Source organism: Heterocephalus glaber, unplaced genomic scaffold (assembly GCF_053883595.1).
Source record: "Heterocephalus glaber isolate CG9 unplaced genomic scaffold, H.glaber_assembly_v1.0 deba00001805, whole genome shotgun sequence".
In the NCBI taxonomy this organism is placed as follows: Eukaryota; Metazoa; Chordata; class Mammalia; order Rodentia; family Bathyergidae; genus Heterocephalus; species Heterocephalus glaber.
The window spans coordinates 3,142,912-3,155,931 of NW_028258480.1; the positions used below are offsets into that span (position 1 = coordinate 3,142,912).

At 45.1% G+C, this 13,020-nt stretch overlaps 1 pseudogene; it reads right to left on the reverse strand.

Annotated features, from left to right (window-relative positions):
* Positions 1 to 10,705: 10,705 nt before the first annotated feature.
* Positions 10,706 to 11,788, reverse strand: LOC101721123 (olfactory receptor 5A1-like; annotated as a pseudogene).
* Between the last annotated feature and the right edge of the window lie 1,232 nt (positions 11,789 to 13,020).

A 13,020-nucleotide genomic window follows, 5' to 3' on the forward strand; every position in this document is an offset into this window, starting at 1 on the left:
AACTAAGACCCACATGTATGGATGCGGTTCTTTGTGAGTCTCAGGACAGTCTCCACACCCCTCAAACACGGGACACCAGACCAGAGGCAAGCACGTCCCCGACAGCCGTCTACGCCCTAGGACTCTGCCACTGGGGGTACGTTCGGCTCAGAAAACCCCTGAGCCACAGGGCTGCATCCCCCACCCACTGCTCTGATTTTGAGTTCTCTCTTTCTGGCATTCAGATATTTCCATTTCTTGGTTTTGAGCTTGAGTCTGTATGTCTGGACAAATGTGTCAGGGCCTGAGTGGGTGGGGGAGTTTCCAAGTGTCATTTCTGCCAGTCCAGTTTCTTTCATTATGACTATTTGGATATGGTTAACATTTTCACAAATAAAATGGGGGACACATATATACAAGGGTGATCAAAGTATATGGTTAATATTTACTTTTTTAAAATTACTACATTAGAATCACATCACCCTAAATTCCCCTCAAAATCCTCCCTCTCACTTGGAATGCATTGATCTCATTGTTCTGGCCACATTCTGAAGAAGTTCTGGAGTCCTCTTTCGTCAGCGTCTACTCAGTGTGACTGAAATTACAGTGAGTGCTGCTGCCGGGTGCCACCCACAGGAAAGGCAGCTCGGGTGAGGGGCCGGGGATTTAGCTCAGTGGTTTCACCGCCTGCTTTGGGAATTGAGTTTTCTTATCACACACGCACACACACACACACACACGCATACACACTACAATTACACCTTCACTCAAGTCTGAAACCCTTTCTCCAGCGACCATGACCTCCCTTCCATGGGGACAGCTCAGGGCAAGTGCAAAGGCCTTTCCTGTCCCTGCACCCCGGAAGAACTGCTGATCTGCCACTGTCACCACCGAGGACAGAGCTTCTCAGAGAGCAGAAAGAGGGAGAGGGAGCAGGAGGGAGGGCCACTGAGGGGGAGAGGAGGGGAAGAAGGCTGGGCAGGGGTGGAGGGAGCTCGGATCCAGAGGAACCGCACAGGCAGGAGGGTGGCAGCAGTCTCCCTGCCCGCCCTGTGCTCCCCGGGGCGTGTGGTCCTAGGAGCGGATTCTTCGTGGAGAGAAATGGCTCGGACGAGAGAGAGGGCTCCTCCAAACTCAGTTTTAACCTGAGCTCTGGCATTTCCTTGCAGATTGCTTCCTTGCTCTGTCTAACCCTTACTTTCCTCCTTCCCAAAAGTAGAGGGCTTCATTAGATTGGTGGATAGGCCAGAGACAGCATTTCAGCAGTGGAATCGTCACTGTCCAGTGCAAACTTACATAGACCTGATAGGTAAAGCCCATAAGAGAGGAGCTGCCAGGCTTGGACAGGCCACAAACCCTAGAGCCAGTGGCCTGAGGTTCTCCTGGCCTTGCAGGGGCCTGAGCCGGGTCCCTGGAAGAGTTTGAAAACTTTCCATTCCTTACAATCTTACTTTCCTTCCAGCGGAATCACTGTAATTATGATGAGAAGGAGAAAGTCTCCCCGGCTAAAAAATTTAATCGACTGAAGGGCAAGATTTCCCTGAAAACGAGAAGTCAGTTGCCGGATTATAAAGAAAGGGTTTTGAGAAGCACAGTGCATTACTCCTTCCAGCCCCTTTCACCTTGTTTCAGATAAGCTGTCAACAAACCAGACCAGTTACTGTGTGCTAAGTGGAAAGAATGCTGGGCTGGGATTCACAGCTGCGGGCCATTAGCAAATTATCCTACCACTTGGAGATTTGATTCTTTATCTGTAAAGAAGAGAGTCAATGGACTATCTCTAAAAGATCAGTAATAGCTCTAAAATGTTCTGAGAGATAGTAAAATTAATAGTTTACTCTCCAAAGTTTATTGAGCAAATACTATGTGTCAGCACCACTTGGTTTTTTCTGGTAATTATACTGGGACAAATTAGTAGGAAGGCAGACTTGAGCAAATGCATCATGTGAAAGGGAACACGGGTCCCTGAGGGGATACAGAGGGGACTCGACTAGCCCAGAGGTAGGAGGGCCTCTGAGAGACGGATGAAGAGGCAGAGACTGACAGAAAGGCAGGGAGAGAAATCTACGGAGGTAGAGAAAGAGAAAGGCAGAGAGGACACAGTGAGACAGAGATAAATGTAGAGACAGACTAGGAAGACAGGTAAAGAGAGACACAAAGAACTGAGACAGAAGCAAGGCGGATGGAGATTCAGAGACAGAGACAGAGAGAGCGGAGCGGGGCGGCGGAGAGAAAGGAGCGGGGAGACAGTGGCTTAGCCGCTTTCCTGGGCCCTGGCACACAGGGCTCCGCTCCTGCAGCTTGGAAGAGGACAGGTTTATGTGAACTCACAGGCACAGTCCACCGTTGTCTGGCTCCAAGGCAGAACAGCAATGTCGGAAGGGCCAGGTCCGAGAAGCCCAGCAAGAGCGAGGGGCCAGGAGATATATAGCTCCCTGCCACGCCCCCAGCGGCCACCTCTGCTGCCCCGAGCTGTGGACTCGGGAGTGAACTAACCCACGGAGGGGTGTGACACACCCGGATCCAGTCACCTTCCGAACATGTGAGGCTCGGGGCCACGTTCTGTCTAAACCCCGACACGTAGAGAGACGGAAAACAGCAGAGACGGAAAACAGCAGAGACAGAGAGAGGATGCGGAGGACTGTGGAGAAGGAGTTTAGAACAAGCACAGCCTGGGGAATGGTCACAGGTGGCAGTGAGAAGTTAGCACGCATTGCACGTAACGCACCAGGGCTGGGAACGTCGCCTCAGCACAAGGGCATGCGGATGGAAAACGGTATCTGGAGAGCAAAATCATGCAGTGGCTCTCTCTCTTTTTAAAAATATTTCCTTTGTTTTTTCTAGTGCTTTTTATTGGTTTGTGTTTTTGACACTCGGTGATTGCATTTGTCCTGGGGAACTAGCACATGTGGATATTGCATCTCTGTCAGTTTTTCTCCGCCCTCCCTCCCTCCCTACAGTGTCTACCTCCATGTGTCCTGTCCTCTTGAGGCCACAGCAAGGAGTGAAACAAATCAGACAGAGGATCAGATACTGCATGGATTCTCTCACATGAGAAACCCAGACTACAAATAATTTAAACCCAAATTATAAATGCTTTAGAAGAGCAAGATAAAGGAGATGATAGGGAATAATCTCTCTTATTAAAGGATTTCTCAGGCTGCTTGTTGGGGACAGTTTGGGTGATTTTGTATACTCTTCCCACTACTTCCACAGCAGATGAGTACAGTTAGTGGTCTGAAACAGTGCAGGTCTAGCTCCCTCGGGTGCCGGAAGTCAGAAGCATAAAGGGAGGTGTCTTTAGTGTGTGCCCCCTGCTTCTGGAGGTGACTGTCCTTGCGTCAGCCTCAGGGCTGTCACCACGTCTCCACCGCTGGCCCTTCCCACCCCTGGACTAACATTTCGCTTGCCGAGGTCGGTGTCTTTGGCGGCCATGCCCCGCCTTCCACCACCCTGACTCAGAAATCATGGCCAGAGTTTCCAGATCCCGTGCTTCAAGTGACTTCAGAAGAGAGGCCGCAGAGGAAGGGTTTCCTGTGAGTCTTCGCCGATAGCAGCCCTGCTGCGTGGTGGAAAGCAGGGATAGGGTGGTTCCTGAACCACTGTACCCTCTACAGCCTGCCATGGGTCAGACTTGCTGGCCGAGCCTCCGCTAGGAGCTCACAATCGGGCTCTGAACTTCCCATTATTAATAGCGGTCACCTTGTGGTTCATCTGTCTCCCCAGCAAATTGTCAGTGAGCACAATAGTGGGAAAATAGTGTCAACAATAGTGCACACTGAGAGTAGGAAAGGGCACTTGTTCGTTCCTTCCGCGTCACAGTATCGCTGGCTCCACCCTGCAGAATGTGTTCTGAAGCCCAGAGAACCTGCCAAAGTGTTTTCGCCTTCTCTCGAGCTAACTCTGAGCAAATGATACAAAGAGAGACCTCAGTGGCTCCATGACAACTCGACTTTGTGCTGTGATTTTCCGAAGGATTCATGAACTTCACATTTCTGGGCAGGAATCAGACGACAAGTGTGCCAGCATCCATTTAGAGTTATCCTGGTGAGGGCCCAGCGTTTCAGCAGTTTATCTGTTTTTGTGCAGTTCTGGCAGTTTTACAGCCGAGAGCAAGCTGAGTCCTCGTGGGAACCATCATAAACAGGATCACGTGGCCAAAATCCTGATTGTAAAGGGGCAGCTACGAGCTGCTGTGGACCAGGTGCCCTGATTAGGTGACGATGCGCCTCTGGTTTCCTTCTACTCTAATCAAAGATATCATTAAATATGGAGAGATTCAGGATATGCTTACGGTTCACTTCACGTATATTAGAGCTCATTCGTCTTCAAGTTTACAGACGTCCACGTAATTTAGCCTGGGCACCACTCAAGCTTAAAGAGGTAATTTATACGGTGAAAGAATAACCACCAATTTAATATAAATGAAGACACTGACATATATAGTTTGTCTCAAAAACATCTCTTTTATTTTTTTATTTTTATTTTATTATTAGTGTACTTGGCACTGCAGAATAATTACATTCATCTTGGGGAACTGGCACATGTACGTATCATACACGGATCATTTTTCCTTTCCCTTCCCCACCTGACATCCCATTTACTTCCCTAGAACTTTTCCCACCTCCACAAATTCTATTTCCCTCTGTACTATCATCTATCTTTTATTTTTCTCTTAAAATGATTCATAATTTAGATTTTTTTCATGTAAGAGAAACCATGCAATATTCAATCATCGGTGTCTGACTTGTTTCAGCCAGCAGTGATAGTCTCAAGATCTGCCAGGCATGATGGCACACACCTATAATCCCAGCACTTGGGAGGTTGAGGCAGGAGGATTGCCGGGAGTTTGAGGGTAGTCTGGACTACACAGTGAGTTCAAGGCCACCCTGAACTGCATACCAAGACCTTGTCTCAAAAACAAAAAACAAAAAATTAAGACCCATTCACTTTCCTGCAAATAACTCAAAGGTACCTTCTTTATGGCTGAGCAGTACTCTGCTGTGCATGTAACCACAGTTTCTTTATCGGTTCATCTGTTGATGGGTGTGTGGGCTGCCTCCATAATTTAGCTATTGTGAGCCGTGCTGCTATAGACACGGGTGTGCATGTATCACTGTACTATGGTGACTTTAACTCTTTTGTGAGGATACTCAGAGAGGTACAGCTGAGTCAAATGGAATTTTCATTTTCAGTGTTTTCGACAACCTACAGAATGGGAAAAAATTATGTCATAAAGAGGACTAACACCCAGAATATATTTTTTTTAAACTCCCCAAAATAGACCGCCCCAAACAAAAGACCCGATCAAAAGGCGGTCACTGAAATGAACACACACTTCTCCAAGGAAGAAGCCCAAACGGCCAATATGTGCATGAAAAGAGTTTAACATCTTTGGCCATTAGAGAAACGGCAATCCAAACAACGCGAGATTCCGTGAGATTCCATCTCATCCCAGTAGGAGTGGCTGTCATCAAGGACGCCGAAAACAACCAATGCGGGCTCCGCTGTGAAGAGAGAGGAACCCTTCTCCACTGTTAGTGGGAACACAAACTAGTACATCTGGTCCAGTTGAGCCGGCCACTCACAGTCCAGCTTCTTGTGCATGGTGAGGGAAGGGCTGCGAGCGTGCACCGAGTAGGAAGCAACCGTGTTTATGGAAGGCACAGGACGGTGTGCGCAGGGCCAGTCTATGCCGAGAAGCTGTAACAGACCAGAAAGGTCTCGGAGAGGCAGAAAAGCACTGCACACAGGTCAAGGCCGAAACAGCAACAGGACCAAAGAGGCCGATAACGCTAACGCGGGCTCTCAGAGGTTGAAGGCAGCCGCTGCTGCTCCAGGTGCCTCCCGCTGAGTCGCCCTCAGGGAGGCCGCTGGCGATCTCCTGGGTTTTGCTTACTTTGTTTTCCACGTCTCTCAGGATGGTGGAAGTAGGAATAACCAATGGGTGCTGTTCAGAGTGAAATAGGGGGAAGGGAGCGACTCCTTCAGCTCCTTCATTTCTAACTGTCCTACAACAACTTTGGAAATCGGAATGACAGTCCTCAGAAAAAAAAGAAAAACAAGGCATATCTTCTGAGTAAGAAACTAGCACAGTTCTTCCAACTCCTAGGCTAATTGGCTTTCTACTGTGGGCATTTATGATTTCTGTTCCTTGAGTAGCAATTGAGTGATTTTTCCGACATCCGTGACCAAAAGAATCATGACTAATTTCCTTTGAATGAATCAGCTTTGTAGATAAAGTAAAATCTTGGTCATTTTCTAGTCTCCTTTGCTCCAAAATGCTTATGCAAGCAGCTTGCAAAGATTTATAAATATACAAGATAACAAATTAAAAGAATAATAAAAGAGAGAGATACAAAGTAGAGTCAGGAATACAAATAAAAATGTGCTCCAAATTGACCTAAATCCTTGCTACAGATGGGCCACAGATTTTACTCAAAACTTTTCAGAGGCTGATGTGAGTTCATCTTTTGCATTAATGTTTTCTTCTTTGGGTGTGTTTTTTTAATAAAATGGAGCACTACTCAGCCATAAAGAATGAGACACTGGAGACATTTATAGCTAAATGGATGCACATTGAGGCCAAACTCTTAAGTGAAATAAATAGGACACACGTGTAAATACCGAATAGTTTCTCTGGTGTGAGAAACTGAAAGTGTAAATAAGGATGAAAATGAATAACTGATAATGTGAAATAGGAGGAAAAGGTCCAAAGGGGAAAGGGAAATGGAAGGGGTAGGGGAAAGGAAAAAATGGAAACAAAGCCTTTGTAAATAGGGAAGGGTAGAGGGGGTGAAGGGAGGGCCGGGGAATGGGGAAAAAATAAGAACCAAGATGCATCATGTACAGGTACAAGCACCCAGTGATGGATGTCATTGTACTACATACCTGAAATGTATCAATAAAAGAATTTAAGAATAAAACAATGTTTTCTTCTTTTTCTCTGATCCTGAGCTTCCATATGAGAAAAATGACCATGGAGTCACCTGAATTTATATTTAGGGTTCCCTAAACACGTTAGCAAATGCACTTGTAAACATTGATTAACCTCCTTGACGGAGCCTTACGTGTCTCATCATTGATGATCTCATCCTGGATAAAAATGATTAAAATACCTGTCTCACAGTTATGACTATGCTACTAATAATGCGTATATGTTTCAGAATTGCTTCAAATGTAAATATTAAGTGTTTTTGCCATAAAAAGATGAACAGGTGAAGTGATGAGTGTGCTGATTACCTGGTGTACTCACCCTGTATTGTTAATATATATCGAGACATCACACTGTCTTCTAGAAATGCATAACACTGTTTGTCAATTAAAGACAAAATTAAAGAATATTTAAAAGTTTTTAATTCTTATCTAAACAAGGCATGTTGGCACACATCTATAATTCTCAAACTCTGAGAGGCAGGAAGACTGCAAATTTGAGCCAGGCCTGGGGAACTTAGAGACTTAGCAAGACTCTGTCTCAAAACAAAATAAATAAATCAAAAGGACCAGGAGTCTACCTCGGTGTGAAGGCCCTGCAGTCAGTCACCGGTACTGCAAAAAAATTCCCTACCTTATTGTGTGGTTATGAGAACCGAAAGAAATAGTGTACAGAAAAGCCTTCCTATAGTGTACATCACATTGCATGTAAACAAGAGCCATAAACAATCCAATCTAGTGATTTAAAACTATTAAAAGAATACATTAAAAATCCACCCAAAGCAAATACAATTAAGTTTGATAATGTCATCCCTGAGTGTGACCCTTGGGTATGAGAGACTCTGTTATGTTGCTGGGCAGACAGGCCCTATAAATAGCAATTCAGCTTCCCACTGTCCACCCTACAAATGTGCACATTGTCACGCAATACATGCACAAACATGCAACACCTTGTAATAAGTTGGCAAAAACTGGAAACTTCCTAAATGCTCACCAGTGGGTGAATAGATATACTTTGGCATATAAATTCTATGAAGCAATCAGAAAGACAGCTAGATCTAAATGCACCAACACACCAAGAACTTCTAAAAATACTGTTAAATGGGAAAATGAAAGGTATAGAATGAGCTTTCTCATGATACCATTTATGTAAATACAGAGAGACACAAAGAAGTATCATATTGACACATATGTGAATGTAAATATGCAAAAATGTATAAATTTTTATTTTAGATATATTTCTGGTAACATCCCATTGACTAAGTGTGTTCATGAATGTTCTCAACAGGTATCATAATACCATGTTGATGACACGGTAAAAGGGGTATGGGGTAATACACCAAATTTTATGGAATTGGAAAATTATCTAATGATTACTAGAGCACCTAGTATAGCTAATCAGTGGCTTATTTTAAATTCATGCTGTTTATTTGGGTTTTTTTAGTTGACATCTAATAATTATACATAATAATGGGGTACATAAGATAATTTGATATCTGTATATACTGTGCAATGATCAAAACAAGGTAATTAGCATCTCCATTTCTTTTTGTTGGGAACCTTTGAAATGCTCTCTTCCAGTTCCTCATAAAGTTTGTCATAAAAATAAATCCTCATAAAGTATAATCACCCTGCAGACGGCAAGAACTTACTGCTCCCATTTTAGTCTCCAGTATCTAACTTCCTCCATCTCTGCTTTCCCTGACCATTTCAAGCTTCTAGTACCCACTATTCTACTCTCTACCGCTGTGAGATTCCACTTCCTTCACCTCTTCTTATGAGTGAGAACACGCCATATTTATCTTTTCTTATTTGGCTTATTTCACTTAGCACGGTGCCCTCCAGTTCCATCTGACTGCTACAAATGACTGTATTTTATTCTTCTTTGTGATGTAAAGATATTCCATTGGGTGCAATACCACACACTTTGTTTATTCCTTCATCTTTCAGTGGGCACTTCTTGATTCCATATCTTGCTCTTGGGAATAGTGCTGCAACACGAGTACCTGTATCTCTTTGTCATACTGATTTCATTTCCTTTGTATATATACCGAGTAGGGGAATAGCTGCATCACAGGGTAATTCTTTTTTTTGTTGTTTGTTTTTGAAGAATGTCTATACTTCTTTCTACGATGACTGCAGAAAAAAATGTGAATGTACATAACAATGTGTAACAATCATTACCTCTTGTGTAGTGAAACATCGATTGAAATTGGGGGTTATAGTTAAAGAAGACATTTCTTTATTTATAGGTTTCGATATTTTTTAAACGAGGAATCTGTATGTATGTTATAAAATTGAAATCCAAACTTTCAAAAACTGCTAGGCACATTGTTTGGCATATTATAAATATCCAATAGATTTTAATTCCCTTTCTTTGGCATAAAATCTCTAAATCACCTACCAAGTAAGTTTGTATTTATTTATTCATTTGCTAAGCAAATGTTGGTTAAACACATCATTTACTCCAGCTCTGTCCTCTGCTGGTGACGCACAGCATCCCTAAAGAATCCACTCTTTCACCTCTCAGCACCTATAAGAGTTATGATTTTCTTTTTTAACCGTCCTCTGCTCGAGTTGCTAATATCTTGATCCAAACTGCTCCCTATTCTTTCCCCAAAGCAGAGGACAGAGCTGGGTGTTTAATAAGAGCTGGTGAACTGTGCGTTGACTCCGAAAGATTTATGAAGGAGCCTGCTAACTGGGTCACAGCTCCTCTTGACAGCTTCGCCAGTAACCCAGGTGGTCGTAGAAATCAGCATGAAGTCAGCACGGATGACAAAAAGGAGGAAGGCAGAATTGTTACAGCCAAAGTAGACATAACTTAGGGTTGTTCGTCATGATTTATACACACAAGCATTCCAGAAACAGGCTTCAGAACTGCTTGGCCTTGGTCCCAGAAGTCCCTGGTAAGACAGGTTGAGATGCAAAGTTCACCTCTGAGTCCACTGCAAACTCGCTGGCTTGGTTTTGTCTCAGACCGTGTTGGGAAAAGGATGTCAGAATCACAGCAAAGCGGAGATCAAATGCCAAGGACACCAACTCAAGCACACAAGTAAAAGTTGAGTGAGGACGGAGAGCGAGTCAGACACCCGCACGTGACCCCGAGTGTGCACGGCGCTCTGGGAGTCAGGGCTCCCTGCCCCCACCCCAGAAACCAAAGTAGTCATGCTCAGTCAGGAGCGCATTTCAGGCGTGAAAGTCATCAGCCTTGTGACATTCTGCTCTCTAAAACTTCTCTCTTGCCCTTACCTCTGCTCTTTGCTCCCTATATCTGGCCCCAGTGGACTTCCTGACTCCACATGTGTGACCCTTGACTCTTGTCAAGCATAGTTCACAGGTGCTCTGCTAACCTTTGCCTCTGAGTAGCCACCGCTGAGCTCATCTCAGTGAGGGCTCTCTGCTTCCTCCACCACAGCCAAGTTTCTGCTCAGCACCGATCTGTGGACAGGCAAGAATCCAAGGCAGGGGAAAGAATGGTCCCACCTGGAAAGAGGACTGGGAGCCTGGCCCATCCGCCCCTAAGACCTGGTATCTTGGACTAGCACCTGATGTCCTACGGCTACGGAATGTCATGGGAAATCGTGTTTATTTTATCTTACAAATGGCCAAAATTTAAACCCTGTGAGTCTATGACAAGAAAAGTAAAGAAAACAAACCTCTGAGCCTAATTGTCCAGTAGACATGTAGATCTAGAGTCTTACTTCAAACAGTTCGTTTACTACTCGGATTCTCTGAGCCACTGACTATAACTTACATTTAACAAAACTATAACGTTAGGGGTTTTTTTGCCTTAAGAGACTACAACACAGGGAGAGCACATACACTTCTTCCTCTCCTTTAGCTTTCTCAGTGCCTCTTTGATCTCCCTGTCCTGCAGACTGTAGATGATGGGGTTCAGCATGGGGGTCCCAGCTCCGGAGAATATGGACACCACCTTATCTTCGTCCCGCAAGGAGCCAGCCCCAGAATGCAGGTATGAGAAGAGACCAGAGCCATAGAAGAGACTCTCTGTGGCCAGGTGAGGGCACAGGTGTTGAAAGCCTTTGCCCGCCTTTGGGTTGAGTGGATCTTCATGACAGTGACAATGATGCAGCCATAGGAACCAAGACCACAAGAGCCGATGTCCCACCAACCACACACACAAGAAAGTTCACCACCTCACTGGAGAAGGGACTGGAGCCAGCCAAGGCCCGCAGGGGCAGCAGGTCACAAAAAAAGTGGTTAAGGACTCGTGGCCCACAGAAATGGAGCTGGAATATGGAGAGAGTCGGGGCCAAGCCGGTGAGGAATCCTGCAGCATATGCTGCCGCGGTGAGCCCTACACAGATGCTGGGTGACATGAGGGTGGGGTGCAGCAGGGGGCTGCAGCTGGCTGCGTACCGGTCGCAAGCCATAGCTGCAAGAAGACAGCATGCAGCACCTCCCATCCCAGTGAGGAAGAAAAACTGAGCAGCACAGGCCACGAAAGAGATTCCCTTCTGCTGCTGGAGGAAGTCACAGAGCATCTTAGGGGCTACGGAGGAGGGATATGAGAGGTCAGTGAAGGACAAGTCCCCAAGGCCGGAGCACATGGGGGAGCGGAGGTGTGGGACACAGGTTTCCTGCGAGCGTCATGAGGTAGAGTGCCAGAAACCTCACAAAGAGGCCAACCCACAGCTCCGGGTGCGCTGAAAACCCCAAAAGGATAAAACTGATCACTGTGCTGATGTTCCTGCCCCCAGCCATTCAGATCTCCAGAGGGAGATTCTCAGGGTGAGGAAAACTGGGAGAAGAGAACATTTTGCTCTGTCATGGAATCCTGGACACCCACAGTTAGAAGACAGACCCTAAGGCCACTGTCCTCTCTCTGATGCACAGTTCCTCTCTACAGCACACCTTGGGTCTTCCGTGGAAATCATTCTCACCCTGACTCGATGCCTTTGTTCTCATGAGAGTGGTGGTCCCTGGAGTAGACCCTGTCAGGTTTGTATTATCTGGGTCATCACTTTGTTGTCAACATCGCCATGTTACCAAAGGAAGTTATTGATGGAACTTGTGCTAAAATACCCACCCTTTTCAATTGCGCCAAACATTGCAACTACATTATAAATCACTCCAATTTAGACTATGTATCTTGGGTTTTTTAAGAGTAGAAATATGTGAAAATCCAAAATGCTTGGAAAGGCCATTTGGGGCGTCCCTGTCATAGTTTGTTCTGACCAGGTCTCATAACATTGAGGTGCTTTTAGCTTTCTTATTACCGTTCTTTCTTTTAAGCAGTAGAACCAAGCACACCGCAGGGAAAAATTGGCGTCCCCATTACAGACTAAAGAAGGCAATGAGTAAGAAGGCTCCACACTGAGAAATTCTGATGTTCTTCACGTGCAAATATTATTAACTGATCAATCATCTCATGCTACATATTCAGTAGAGTTAGCTGCTGATGTTGCACAAATCAATAAAACATTCTTACGTTCACAATATTCAGAATAATGCATGGGGCAGACAAAAACGGTAAATATCAGCACAGCAGGACAAGAGCTATGAGAAAGTATTCACATGGCAGCCTGGAGTCCAGAAACAGTGGGTGACATTTGCAGGAAGATCTACGTAAGAATTCCAAAGATGAGTCAGGGGTAACCGGGGTGGGGGAGGGGGGACCATGATGTGGGAGAGGGGTGGGAGGGGCCTTGTTAAGAAAGGGAAAGCATTTGCAAGGGCCCAGGAGGGGATAGTGTTTGAAGGAAGTCAGAAATATTCACGGGGCAGACAGGAACACCCGGTGGACAGGTTTAGGGGAAGATGGTAGAGGAGACTGAGACAGTGGGGAGGGAACAAACTGTGAAAAATCTTTAAACGTGAAGATGACAAAGAAGTTTTGCGTGTTTCTCACACACACTGACATGTATAGTTTTATAGACAATGTGTATAATGGCATACATTAGTATTTTCATGTTTCACTCCATTCTCTCGACTCCAGGGCTTCTGTTTCTCGAAGCCTCCCTGTTTTTTCAATGGTGTTTATAGCATTGCACATATAAGGTGTGATCAAAACTTACAGTGAATGTTCAAATTTTAAAATTTTCCTACAGTAAAAGACTTGTTGCTGTTAGTCTCCCTCAAAAT